Below are 14,780 nucleotides of genomic sequence, written 5' to 3' on the forward strand. Positions count from 1 at the left end.
TATTATGGTACATGGAAGGATCTTTTTCAACCTCTTTGAGGTATCTTTGTTTAATATCCTGAACTGCTGTTTTCGTTGTCTTTTCAAATGTTTCTACAGATATGTAAGACATTCAAGAGTTGGCAGAATATAATGAAACATTTTTACATGGATGGTTAGGACAGTTAAAGGCCCCTCGTTGTTCACTGTAAGTAAGTGCCAATTGGAATTGGATAGCTAAGAGGGTAGTAAAAGGAATTGTTTGAAATGTCAGGTACAAGGGGGGAGGGGGATTTTGCCCGGAAACCGGGAAAGGGAATAACACTTGAAATGTAATAAGAAATACTCAAGTTAATAAAAATAAATAAATAAATAAATAAAAAAATAAAAAAAAATAAAAAAAAAAGAAATGTCAGGTACAGCATGAAAAGGTCCTATGCTACTTAGATTTTTCACAGCTTGATATAAACCAAGACATATCTGGGAAGAAGAATGCTCAATCAAGAAATTGCCTCCATCAGATCAATTTTGGGGCCTGTGTCTAGTTATTGTTCTATTGCTGTGAAGAGACACCACGGCCATGGCAACTTTTAAAGGAAAGCATTTAAATGAGAACTTGCTTTCCATTTTAGAGGGTTATTCTTTAGCCATCATGCTGGGGAGTGTGGCAGCAGGCATGATGCTAGAGCAGCAGCTGAACATTTCTATTTTATTAGTAAGTTGGAGGCAGAGGGGAGGGAGGAAGAGTGAGAGAGAGGGAGAGAAGGAAACTGAGCCTGGCATAGACTTCTGAAACCTCAAGCCTACCCCCAGTGACATACTTTTTCAAACAAGTCATATCTCCTAATCTTTTCTAAACAGTCCCCCAACTGACCAACTGTCAACCAAACATTCTAATACATGAGCCAATGGGGACCATTCTCATTCAAACCACCACAACAAGTCTATGATTTTCTTGATTAATAATTGATATGGGAGGGCCTAGCCAACAACGGGTGGTTCTACTTGGCAGTTGGTCCTGGGAAAGGTAGCTGAACAGGAGCCTGGGAAGAAAGCCAAGAAGCCATATTCTTTCATGGCTTCTACTTCAATTCCTGTCTCCAAGTTTCTGCCTTGACTTCCTTCAGTGATGGTCTGTGTTTGCAATGTCTAAGCTAAATAAGACCCTTCCTTCCCACATTGCTTTTGGTCATCATCTTTATCACAGCATTTTTTTCTTTTTTCTTTTTCTTTTTCTTTTTTTCGGAGCTGGGGACCGAACCCAGGGCCTTGCGCTTCCTAGGCAAGCGCTCTACCACTAAGCTAAATCCCCAACCCCATCTTTATCACAGCAAATGGAAGACAAACTAGAACACATCCCCCCACTTTTATAAGTTATTTTATCAAAAATAATGTTGGGTACGAAATCATGGATAGGAGGCACTATTCCATATAGCCATCTATAATTTACAGCCATTTTTTTGTGAACTGTTCAGTCTCCTTATCCTGGGGTGCTACCTCTGCAATAAATTTTCTGTATATTTGTTTACCCTGATGGTTTATTGAGATAGCTTTTGCTATTCAACCCAACTCAGGCCCAAAGAGGACCAGAACTATACCATGCTTGCTTCTGGAGCTAACATTTTGGTTTTGACAGGTTTTGATCCGGTACCATGACCCTTTCTTTTCCAACAGTCATAATTGGGTCCTGAAAAGGCCTCAGTTTAAGTAGATAATGCTCATTGTCAGTATACTTTCTTTTAAGGAAAATCATACACATCATATGCTATGGAGAATAAAAGCCCAACCCTAGGACACACTTAATAGTTTTCACTTGCAGCATTTTGTTATTTTTGTCTTCTGTGAACTGTTGCTCATCTTGCCAGCCTTTCGGAAACTCACTAACACAGCATTTGGCTTTCTATCAAGTCTGTTCCCCAGAAATGCTGGCTCAACACAAATCTTGCCACATTTGTCTACAAATGGCACAGAGACACCATTTCTTGATTACTTTATAACTTTAAGAATCCAATTTATATGTGATTTAACCCACTTATATGTATCAGTTCCCCTTCTTACCTTGTAAAGATCTCATCCCACTATAAGGCTCAGAAATACCACTAAAACCACATACCGGGGTTGGGGATTTAGCTCAGTGGTAGAGCGCTTGCCTAGCAAGCTCAAGGCCCTGGGTTCGGTCCCCAGCTCCGAAAAAAAAAGAAAAGAAAAGAAAAACCACATACCAGATTCAAGGTAACTGCTCAATCAACATCTTTCTTTTTTAAACAAGTGTTTCCATTATTTTTAATTATGTCTACATATGTGTGTCTAGGTGTATGTATGTACACATCTAAGTGCAGTATCTCTAGAGATCAAAAAGAAGTACCATATTCTCTGAAGCTGGACTTACAAATGGTTGGAAGCCACTCAATTCAGGTCCTCTGGAAGGACAGCAAGACTTCTTAACCATAAAGCTATCTCTCCAGCACTCAGCATTTCTCTTAACCTTCCTGCAAAAACAATTCTATTAGGTCTGGTGAAATGGGCACCAAACACTACCTCTTTTGTACCTAGTTCTCTTAGTAACACCATTTCCCCTCTATTATCTTTATATCCCTGATGAGGACCTTAACCATGATAACCAAGTACCTTTACTAGCTTATATAAGCCAGTCCATCAGCAACATCAGGGAATATGATTTGCCTCATATTGCCCTAAGTTATACATCCTTTGTCTTGAAGGGGAGATGGTTAGTTAAATTACTCCATTTCTCTGTTTCCATGGCACTCAAATGGATCCCACCCATTCCCATATTCTACAACCTCCTAAGCAAATCTGCGAAGGGCTTTTTGCTTAAAAATCATACTTAGTTCAGATGCTGAGTATTTCTCCTGTTAACAGATTCCCTATCTACATGCTGAACTATGGATTTTATTAAAGGTCTGGTCTGAAGAATATCTTTCAGCACTGGTACTTCATGTTCTCCTTACTGCCCAATTTTTCTCATGGGTTTCAGTGTTTGGGATTTCAGAAGGGCCCTAGGAAATATCCAACTTATATTGGCTTCCTCTTACATCCTGCCAGTGGTAAGAAATGGCAGGTCATTTCCTCCATCTTATGCTCTATTTCCCCTGATTTTTTCCCTAGAAAATTAAAGACTAATGTGATGTGGAGGATGCCACATGTCTTTGGTTCACCGTAATTTTCCCTTACATGAGCAAATTCTTTCTGGGCAAACATATCAGTTTCAGTTGTATGTCTTATCACTTAGAGCAAAGACTACACAAAAACTTCTACAACCTGCTTATGAACCTACTTCATATATGCAAATTTTAGGAGTTAGAGTGTATTTCTGAGCCAATCAGTTACTTGGGGGCATCATTATGCTCACAAGGTAAACCTCATTCCTGAAGGAGGCTTGCCTTTCTATACCACACAGAGGAAGATGGTCACCTGTGAGTCCCACCAAAAGATGCTTCACTCTCTGATGGATTGGTTTTGAGGGTGAGGGTACAGTAAAACAACTAAATTAAGACACTTCATGGGTAGAAAGAAATGTTTATTGGGGGAGCAAAATGCCAAAAGTATCACTCAGGGGAATAGAGAGAAGTAAATGTCAGAAAAGCAAGCAGATTTTGTATGGCAGTCAGTAAGGCAGGAGTCTTTGAACTGTTTGGATTGACCAAGAACTAAGTGCTCTTGCCAGAAGAAGATGACCTTTGGGGAAGATTAAGGGGGGTTCTGGTAAACATCTCTTTTAGGAGATCTGCTTTCCTGATAAACTGAAAGTCATCTTATGAGATTCCTGAGGTGCTGAATTTAGGCTCTGTATACTCAATAATAATCCTTCTGCTTCCAAGGTCATATTGCTGTCATTTTGGGGGCCCATTGTGGACCTAACTTCTAAGACTTTTGTTGATAAGTGTGACAATACTGTCTACTTCCTGTTGATTGGGGGCTTAAAATGTTGGGTTTTGGAATGCTGGTTCAAAGCAGGGGTTCAATGCAAGATGGTAGGAGACCCAAGGAAATTCCACCTGGTTACTGACTGCTGTTTTGTTCCACTGGAGGAACCAGAAGAGACAAGGGATAATCATTATTATGAGACAGATAGAAAAAAATGGGCTGAGGAGAGATAGAAGCCAAGGCTTCATAGAGGACCATAACAGGAATCTTGCATTGGAGTTGATCCCTAGAGTTTGTAATTTGTAAGCCAGTTTATGTAAGTTATTAATCCTTTCTTCTATTTGGTCAGTTGGTTCACATAGTAGCAATATCAGCAGCAGTTTCAGGGCCAGAGATTGACTCCTAGATGGTATCTGATGGGTGGAAATCTGTTGAGACAGATACAGACTAGGGAAAGAATATAAAGTTAAGGAGCTTAGGGGGAATTTTCATCTTAAAATGGTTTAGGCGATAGGATCAGTGGAGGGCTGAGGGAGGACAAGGTCAGCATGTTCACAAAGAAGGTATCTTAAGAGGGGAAAGAAGGTAAGTAGTCATGGAGTGGGACTGGTTCCAGAGGAGATAAATTTCCCCAAACAGAGGGATGGCCGTACCTAACTCAAATAGTTTCAGGAAGGAGGAGGTTCGGTGTGTGGTATGAATGTAAATTAGGGATAGAGGTAGGAGTTAAGTTCAAGAAAGGTAACGTTCAGAAAATACTTATGGTAAGTGTATCTTAATAAGTCCACTAGCTCTTTCTAACTTTTCTGAAGGTTAGAGGTAGTAGGAAATGTGAAGGTGCCATTGTACTGCTAAGTAAGACCCTTGAAAAGAGCTGAGTGACTATAGATAGAGGTGAATGCAAGGCTATTATGTAATTGTATGGACTTAGGAAATCCAAATATGACTAAAATATTATTCATGGGCTGGAAATGTTGTAGAGTAGCACCAGAGAAGACAGCTTAGATATGGGTTTGAGCCAATAGAAAGTCTTTATTAGACCCAGAAATGAACCCACACACCTATGGTCACTTGATTTTTGACAAAGGAGCCAAAACCATCCAATGGAAAAAAGATAGCATTTTCAGCAAATGGTGCTGGTTCAACTGGAGGTCAGCATGTAGAAGAATGCAGATTGATCCATGCTTATCCCCCTGTACAAAGCTTAAGTCCAAGTGGATCAAGGACCTCCACATCAAAACAGATACACTCAAACTAATAGAAGAAAAGGTGGGGAAGCATCTCGAACACATGGGCACTAGAGAAAATTTCCTGAACAAAACACCAATGGCTTATGCTCTAAGATCAAGAATCGACAATGGAATCTCATAAAACTGCAAAGCTTCTGTAACACAAAGGACAATGTTGTTAAGACAAAACGGCAACCAACAGATTGGGAAAAGATCTTTACCAATCCTACAACAGATAGAAGGCTTATATCCAAAATATACAAAGAACTCAAGAAGTTAGACTGCAGGGAGACAAATAACCCTACTAAAAATGGGGTTCAGAGCTAAACAATTCACAGCTGAGGAATGCTGAATGGCTGAGAAACACCTAAAGAAATGTTCAACATCTTTAGTCATAAGGGAAATGCAAATAAAAACAACCCTGAGATTTCACCTCACACCAGTGAGAATGGCTAAGGACAAAAACTCAGGTGGCAGCAAATGCTGGTGAGGATGTGGAGAAAGAGGAACACTCCTTCATTGTTGGTGGGATTGCAGACTAGTACAATCATTCTGGAAATCAATCTGGAGGTTCCTCAGAAAATTGGATATTGAACAACTACCTGAGGATCCAGCTATACCTCTTTTGGGCATATACCCAAAAGATGCCCCAACATATAACAAAGACACATGCTCCACTATGTTCATAACAGCCTTATTTATAATAGACAGAAGCTGGAAAGAACCCAGATGCCCTTCAACAGAGGAATGGATACAGAAAATGTGGTACATCTACACAATGGAATATTACTCAGCTATCAAAAACAATGACTTTATGAAATTCATAGGCAAATGGATGGAACTGGAAAATATCATTCTGAGTGAGGTAACCCAATCACAGAAAAACACACATGGTATGCACTCATTGATAAGTGGCTATTAGCCCAAATGCTCGAATTACCCTAGATGCACAGAACACATGAAACTCAAGCAGGATGACCAAAATGCGAATGCTTCACTCCTTCTTTAAAAGGGGAACAAGAATACCCTTGGCAGGGAATAGGGAGGCAAAGTTTAGAACATAGGCAGAAGGAACACCCATTCAGAGCCTGCCCGACATGTGGCCCATACATATACAGTCACCAAACTAGATAAGATGGATGAAGCTAAGAAGTGCAGGCAGACAGGAACCGGATGTAGATCTCTCCTGAGAGACACAGCCAGAATACAGCAAACACAGAGGCGAATGCCAGCAGCAAACCACTGAACTGAGAACGGGACCCCCATTGAATGAATCAGAGAAAGGACTGGAAGAGCTTGAAGGGACTTGAGACCCCATATGAACAACAATGCCAAGCAACCAGAGCTTCCAGGGACTAAGCCACTACCTAAAGACTATACATGGACTGACCCTGGACTCTGACCTCATAGGTAGTAATGAATAGCCTAGTAAGAGCACCAGTGGAAGGGGAAGCCCTTGGTCCAGCCAAGACTGAACCCTCAGTGAACGTGATTCTTGGGGGGAGGGCGGTAATCGGGGGAGGATGGGGAGGGGAATCCCATATAGAAAAGGAGGGGGGATGTTGGCCCTGAAACCAGGAAGGGGAATAACAATTGAAATGTAAATAAGAAATACTCAAGTTAATAAAGATAAAAAAAAAGGAAGTCTTTATTACCCATCTGGCAGCTACGTTGGGTGTTTGGGATCTCAGTGTAGCCCTGAGCCTTTTACAGGGTGAGCTTTTAAGCAAAACAACCCTGTTCTGGGCTGACATACTTCAGTTAACAAGAACAGTTAGCCAGAAGCAGAACTACAGAAGCTAAAAAGTAAGGATAGTACATTTAGAGACTTTCCAAGACTATAGACTTTGGTGCATTAGGCATTTGTTTTAGTTTTGGCAGGTGGTACTGTCTATGTGTTGAGTTTTATAGTCTAAATGGTACTCCCATCATGGAGTCAGTTATGCTAAGGTCTGGAGCCTACGAATTCTGGGGCACTGTTACATTCCCCACTGATCTTAGTGAATGATTCAAATCATGGACTCATACTGCTCTAAAGAAGCCTATTTCGTTCTAAGGACCATTAATTTTATTGAGCTGACATATAATTGGCCACATAGTTCAAGATGCAGGGCCCCTCCATTAATTCAAACAAAATTAGAATTAAAGCCTAGTCAATTCTGACAGCAAAGGAGTTAGCAAGAGGGACTAAGAGAACCGAGCATGGTGTCAATTATTTGATATATGCCTTTGTTTATTTTTCTCTTTGAAATTTTCCCCAACATAACAAGATTAAAATAAATATTCCTGATAAAGAAGCATAAAAACAACAGGTTTCTCCCAATGCCAGATAGTTTCTGTTGTCTCATAAGAATAAGCCTCTACAATATTGCAGAGCCATTTCTGAAAGGGAATCTAACTGTTGTTTTAATTCAGAAATGGTAACTTTTAATATTTTTATGTCTGATCAACCAGTTTACTTAGTTTGGAAAGTGTCAGAAGAGGCAAATTCAGTCAAACCATGGTACATGCTCACCAAGTGGTGATCTCAGGGCTGGGTAATATTGCTATTATCTCAATGAACTGACTCACAAGACAATAGCAGACATCAGAGTAAGGGGAAATACTTAGGTTAAAGTTTTGGATATTAGACAACTTTTAGTCCCTTATAAATCCTCTAACTGTAATTTGGGCTGTCCTCAGTCCAGTCAGTTGTTTCAGTTAATGGGCTGACACTTTGAACTGTTTCTAACCCTATGTAGTACAGGGGCTGGATGTCTAAGCATAACCAACAATCCTGGCTGATTTTTGGCTGGGAATGATTAACTCTATCTTCAGGGTCCTTTCCTATAGCATAAAGTCTGAGTTCCCAGGTTTTTCCTATTTCCCAGCAACCAGAATGTTTTAAAAGGAAAATTTCAGGAAATCTCAATCTTATAATCCCAATTTTTGCAACGGAAGCTCCCTTGTTTCTGGCAACTATGGGACCTAGCCACATAGAATTATTGACTCTGATTCCTATCTCAAAAGAGAAGTTCTCTTATCTTTTTTCTCCATATAACCAGGCACTGAAAGTGGACATCAGTAAGTAACATTCAATACAGAATACTGGTTGCTTGTACAGTAGCTACTACCTTCCCTGTATCTGTTTTCCTCAGTTCCCACATCCAGTCCTGAGAGCGGTGGTAGGTGGACCATAACCTCATATTTATACCCACAATATAAAACACAAGACTCAGGAGGAGGTAGACAGAGAGCAGGATGGCCTGGAGACTTATAAAACCTTAATTTCAGAGAGTTTATAGTCCAGAGACAGTCCATTTGGCAGTGGCATCTGTGGCTTCCCATTTCTTGACCTTCATATGGTGGATCCATAGTGTGATGCCAGGATCCATATATCTTCCCAGCTATAGGAGTGGAGAGAATAACCTTGTAGGGTCCTTCCCAAGTTGGTTCCATTGCCCCTCTGGCTACCTTTTTGACCCTGATGACATCACCAAACTCAAACAAGGGGAAACTGGTGGTAGACACAGGCTGGCTGGGTGTCTTGAATAGACGAATGAATAGCCTGTATGAAAAATGGGAAGGCCTGTAGTGACTTGAGAAAGGAATGCTTAGAGAGTGCTACCAACTGTCTCTGAGCATGGGAAGCCATAGGGAAGGTCTTCCAAACATCATCTCGTAGGGGGCGAATCCTTTCCTGTATGGGGTGTAGTAAGCCCAAAGCAAAGCAAAGGAAGGAGGCCTACCATCCTTCTCTGGACTCTGAGAATTTTGTTAGTTTCTTTTAAATGTCTTTATTGTTTTTACCTAGCCAAACCTCTGAGCTCTATAAAAACAATACAGTTTTTAATCTATGTCTAAAATTTTAGCTATTGAGAGGTTTTGGCTCTGAAAGCTAGGCCATTGTCAAACTCCATTGCTAGTGGGAGGCTGAATCAGGGGACCAGTTCCTGGAGGAGCTTTTTAGCTACTATTTCAGTCGTTTCAGTCTTGGCGGGGATACTTCTATCCACCCAGGAAGAGTATATACAAAAACTAGCAAGTTTGGTGAGGTCAGTTTTCCCAGAGTTCACTGAGGTTTTAGTCTCTCATTTAGACCCTTTCCTGGGTAAGGGCTCTCTGTTTCGGATCCACTGAAGCACAAACCTGGCATCTGGCTGAGACACCCCACACAAGACTGTCCAGTCTAGGTATAACATACCTTAGTCTGAGCAACTCAGAAAGTTTTGTGGACCCCAGATGAGTAGTCCGGTGAATGCCAGTTACCAGGGTCCTGTCAGTTATTTCTGGGAGAACAATCTTTCCTTCTGGTGTTCTTCATCAACCTATGTGTGGGTTTGAGCTGTCTATTTTGTCTTTACCATGTAGTCTCAGGCAGAACCAGGTCATGGTATGTCATCAGAATAGGCCCTAGAGGTCTGAGGGCCATTTGTGGGGCTGCCAGGTCAATGGAAGATAGTAATTTGTAGGGGAAGCCAAATAGCCTCTAGGAGGGATTTTCTTTGTTTTCAATGTCCTTTCTTCCATTGGTGAGAAGTCCACTTTCTCTATTGATATGCCATGGACATGCGTAGTACTAAAAGCATAGTGACTGTCTCTGTATATGGTAGTGGACTTTCCTTTTCCCCATCTGAAATCCTGGATCACATTAAGTTTTGTTCTTTGGGTTGAGGTACCTGACTTGAATACCAAGACAGTGCACACCTGTTTCTCTGTAAGACTCAGACTCATGAGAATCAGAGACCCCAAGTTTCTTCATAAGCAGTAGAGGCATAGACTGGCAGGGAACCGGGATGCCTGTTTCTCCAAGCCAGACTATATGGATGGCTGCAATTTCCATTTTTGTTTTCAGAGTCATTGAGTATTTTTTAATTGTTCAGGGGATAGCTGAACTGGTTAGTTGAACAATATAGAAGCTTAGTGTTGGGCCAATCCTGGGAGGTTTGTTTCTGCCCACACCTCTGGGAATCTTTGTTGTCAGTCTGAGAGATAGGTCGGCTGCATCTTTTGATTGGAGGCAGAACTTTTGGCTAGGAGTTATTCTTCTGACAGAGGGTAAGACATCAAAATTGTGCTGGGTATCTCTAACTGCATCTCATCATTAAAGAAGGTGATGGTGGCTTTCAGTTTAAACAAAAGGTCTTCCCCCAGTCAGCTCTCTGTTATTAAACACCTTTGAGTTTGATGAATTAGGTATTTGTTTTAGTTTTGGCAGGTGGTGTTGTCTATGTGCTGAGTTTTACAGCTTGAATGGCACTTCAATCATGGAGTCAGTTGTGCTAAGGCCTGGGATCCAACTAAAGTCTGGATGGATCCCTGTTACAGGAATAGACCACTCCTAAAATCTCACCTATAGTAGGGAAAACATTTATCCATCCTGAGAAAGTCTCTACCATATTAAGAATATATTTATGTTTTGGTTTAGGAGGCATATATGGGAAATCTATCTGCCATTCCTCTCCCAGATAGATTACCCTGAAATTAGTATTGGTTGAAGGAAGGAAGGAAGGTGTCACAAGCCTGCTGTGGGGAGGTTTGAGTGCAGGTAGAGCCTTAAGAAGGGCAGAAATGTTAGGGTGCAAGACTAGATATTGAAGGAAGTAGTAGAGAGGTTGGGACCCAGGTCAAAAAGAAGTTGTGAATAACTGTCAGGAAGGGCTTTGCTTGAATGTCAGGGAGGCAGTACCTGTCCTGTATAAAACATACTCCTGAGGGCCCCATAGTATCTCCCATAGCCCAAAGGGATTCAGGGTAGGTAGGAGTTAAGTTTGGAGGAGCCAAAGGGAGAGTAGCAGAATCAGGGTCAGGGTGTTGCTTGGCCTCTTTAGCATCCCTGTCAGTAAAGAAGCATTTCCTAAAGCTGTATTATTAGTAGGGGCCTGGTAACCTGACAGTGAATGACTGCTGCCTGCTGGGGAAGATAAGAGACTTCTAAGAGCTTTAGGATTAGAGGCCCATTGGTAATAGATATGCCCTTTATGGTAAGAAAGCCTCTTTCCTGCCAAATGGAGGCATGATAGTATAGGGTGTGAAATGTGTATTTATTATCTGTGTATATATTGATGGGTTCGGGTTCGTATTGTGCTAAGGAGAAGTCTAGTGAAAGCTGTGAGTTCTACTTTCTCAGAAGCACTGCCTAGTGGTAAAGGGACAGACTCTACAATTCAGTCAGAGGAAAACCAGAGCAGGAACAAGTGGAGTTGGGAGATGAGCTTCCAGCTACAAACTAACTATAGTTAGACTATGACAGAGGGCAGATAGAAAGTTGTGGATTTTTATAGGTAACAGTTTCAAGAGATTCTAGGCAAGAATGGGTGAGGGTTATGGCTTTTTTTTTATTATTATTAACTTGAGTATTTCTTATATACATTTCGAGTGTTATTCCCTTTCCCGGTTTCCGGGCAAACATCCCCCTCCTCCCTCCCCTTCCTTATGGGTGTTCCCCTCCCAACCCTCCCCCCATTGCCGCCCTCCCCCCATAGACTAGTTCACTGGGGGTTCAGTCTTAGCAGGACCCAGGGCTTCCCCTTCCACTGGTGCTCTTACTAGGATATTCATTGCTACCTATGGGGTCAGAGTCCAGGGTCAGTCCATGTATAGTCTTTAGGTAGTGGCTTAGTCCCTGGAAGCTCTGGTTGCTTGGCATTGCTGTACTTTTGGGGTCTCGAGCCCCTTCAAGTTCTTCCAGTTCTTTCTCTGATTCCTTCAATAGGGGACCTATTCTCAGTTCAGTGGTTTGCTGCTGGCATTCGCCTCTATATTTGCTGTATTCTGGCTGTGTCTCTCAGGAGCGATCTACATCCGGCTCCTGTCGGTCTGCACTTCTTTGCTTCATCCATCTTGTCTAATTGGGTGGCTGTATATGTATGGGCCACATGTGGGGCAGGCTCTGAATGGGTGTTCCTTCAGTCTCTGTTTTAATCTTTGCCTCTCCCTTCCCTGCCAAGGGTATTCTTTTTCCTCATTTAAAGAAGGAGTGAAGCATTCACATTTTGATCATCCGTCTTGAGTTTCGTTTGTTCTAGGGATCTAGGGTAATTCAAGCATTTGGGCTAATAGCCACTTATCAATGAGTGCATACCATGTATGTCTTTCTGTGATTGGGTTAGCTCACTCAGGATGATATTTTCCAGTTCCAACCATTTGCCTACGAATTTCATAAACTCGTTGTTTTTGATAGCTGAGTAATATTCCATTGTGTAGATGTACCACATTTTCTGTATCCATTCCTCTGTTGAAGGGCATCTAGGTTCTTTCCATTCTCTGGCTATTATAAATAAGGCTGCGATGAACATAGTGGAGCACGTGTCTCTTTTATATGTTGAGGCATCTTTTGGGTATATGCCCAAGAGAGGTATAGCTGGATCCTCAGGCAGTTCAATGTCCAATTTTCTGAGGAACCTCCAGACTGATTTCCAGAATGGTTTTGCCAGTCTGCAATCCCACCAACAATGGAGGAGTGTTCCTCTTTCTCCACATCCTCGCCAGCATCTGCTGTCACCTGAGTTTTTGATCTTAGCCAATCGCACTGGTGTGAGGTGAAATCTCAGGGTTGTTTTGATTTGCATTTCCCTTATGACTAAAGATGTTGAACATTTCTTTAGGTGTTTCTCAGCCATTCGGCATTCCTCAGCTGTGAATTCTTTGTTTAGCTCTGAACCCCATTTTTTAATAGAGTTATTTGTTTCCCTGCGGTCTAACTTCTTGAGTTCTTTGTATATTTTGGATATAAGGCCTCTATCTGTTGTAGGATTGGTAAAGATCTTTTCCCAATCTGTTGGTTGCCGTTTTGTCCTAACCACAGTGTCCTTTGCCTTACAGAAGCTTTGCAGTTTTATGAGATCCCATTTGTTGATTCTTGATCTTAGAGCATGAGCCATTGGTGTTTTGTTCAGGAAATTTTTTCCAGTGCCCATGTGTTCCAGATGCTTCCCTAGTTTTTCTTCTATTAGTTTGAGTGTGTCTGCTTTGATGTGGAGGTCCTTGATCCACTTGGACTTAAGCTTTGTACAGGGTGATAAGCATGGGTCGATCTGCATTCTTCTACATGTTGCCCTCCAGTTGAACCAGCACCATTTGCTGAAAATGCTATCTTTTTTCCCTTGGATGGTTTTGGCTCCTTTGTCAAAAATCAAGTGACCATAGGTGTGTGGGTTCATTTCTGGGTCTTCAGTTCTATTCCATTGGTCTATCTGTCTGTCTCTGTACCAATACCATGCAGTTTTTATCACTATTGCTCTGTAATACTGCTTGAGTTCAGGGATAGTGATTCCCCCTGAAGTTCTTTTATTGTTGAGGATACCTTGAGCTATCCTGGGTTTTTTGTTATTCCAGATGAATTTGCAAATTGTTCTGTCTAACTCTTTGAAGAATTGGATTGGTATTTTGATGGGGATTGCATTGAATCTGTAGATTGCTTTTGGTAAAATGGCCATTTTTACTATATTAATCCTGCCAATCCATGAGCATGGGAGATCTTTCCATCTTCTGAGGTCTTCTTCAATTTCTTTCTTCAGTGTCTTGAAGTTCTTATTGTACAGATCTTTTACTTGCTTGGCTAAAGTCACACCGAGGTACTTTACATTATTTGGGTCTATTATGAAGGGTGTCGTTTCCCTAATTTCTTTCTCGGCTTGTTTCTCTTTTGTATAGAGGAAGGCAACTGATTTATTTGAGTTAATTTTATACCCAGCCACTTTGCTGAAGTTGTTTATCAGCTTTAGTAGTTCTCTGGTGGAACTTTTGGGATCACTTAAATATACTATCATGTCATCTGCAAATAGTGATATTTTGACCTCTTCTTTTCCGATCTGTATCCCCTTGATCTCCTTTTGTTGTCTGATTGCTCTGGCTAGAACTTCAAGAACTATATTGAATAAGTAGGGAGAGAGTGGGCAGCCTTGTCTAGTACCTGATTTTAGTGGGATTGCTTCAAGTTTCTCTCCATTTAGTTTAATGTTAGCAACTGGTTTGCTGTATATGGCTTTTACTATGTTTAGGTATGGGCCTTGAATTCCTATTCTTTCCAGGACTTTTATCATGAAGGGGTGTTGAATTTTGTCAAATGCTTTCTCAGCATCTAATGAAATGATCATGTGGTTCTGTTCTTTCAGTTTGTTTATATGATGGATCACGTTGATGGTTTTCCGTATATTAAACCATCCCTGCATGCCTGGGATGAAGCCTACTTGATCATGGTGGATGATTGTTTTGATGTGCTCTTGAATTCGGTTTGCCAGAATTTTATTGAGTATTTTTGCGTCGATATTCATAAGGGAAATTGGTCTGAAGTTCTCTTTCTTTGTTGTGTCTTTGTGTGGTTTAGGTATAAGAGTAATTGTGGCTTCGTAGAAGGAATTCGGTAGGGCTCCATCTGTTTCAATTTTGTGGAATAGTTTGGATAATATTGGTATGAGGTCTTCTATGAAGGTTTGATAGAATTCTGCACTAAACCCGTCTGGACCTGGGCTCTTTTTGGTTGGGAGACCTTTAATGACTGCTTCTATTTCCTTAGGAGTTATGGGGTTGTTTAACTGGTTTATCTGTTCCTGATTTAACCTCGATACCTGGTATCTGTCTAGGAAATTGTCCATTTCCTGAAGATTTTCAAATTTTGTTGAATATAGGTTTTTATAGTAAGATCTGATGATTTTTTGAATTTCCTCCGAATCTGTAGTTATGTCTCCCTTTTCATTTCTGATTTTG

Source organism: Rattus norvegicus, chromosome X (genome assembly GCF_036323735.1).
Source record: "Rattus norvegicus strain BN/NHsdMcwi chromosome X, GRCr8, whole genome shotgun sequence".
In the NCBI taxonomy this organism is placed as follows: Eukaryota; Metazoa; Chordata; class Mammalia; order Rodentia; family Muridae; genus Rattus; species Rattus norvegicus.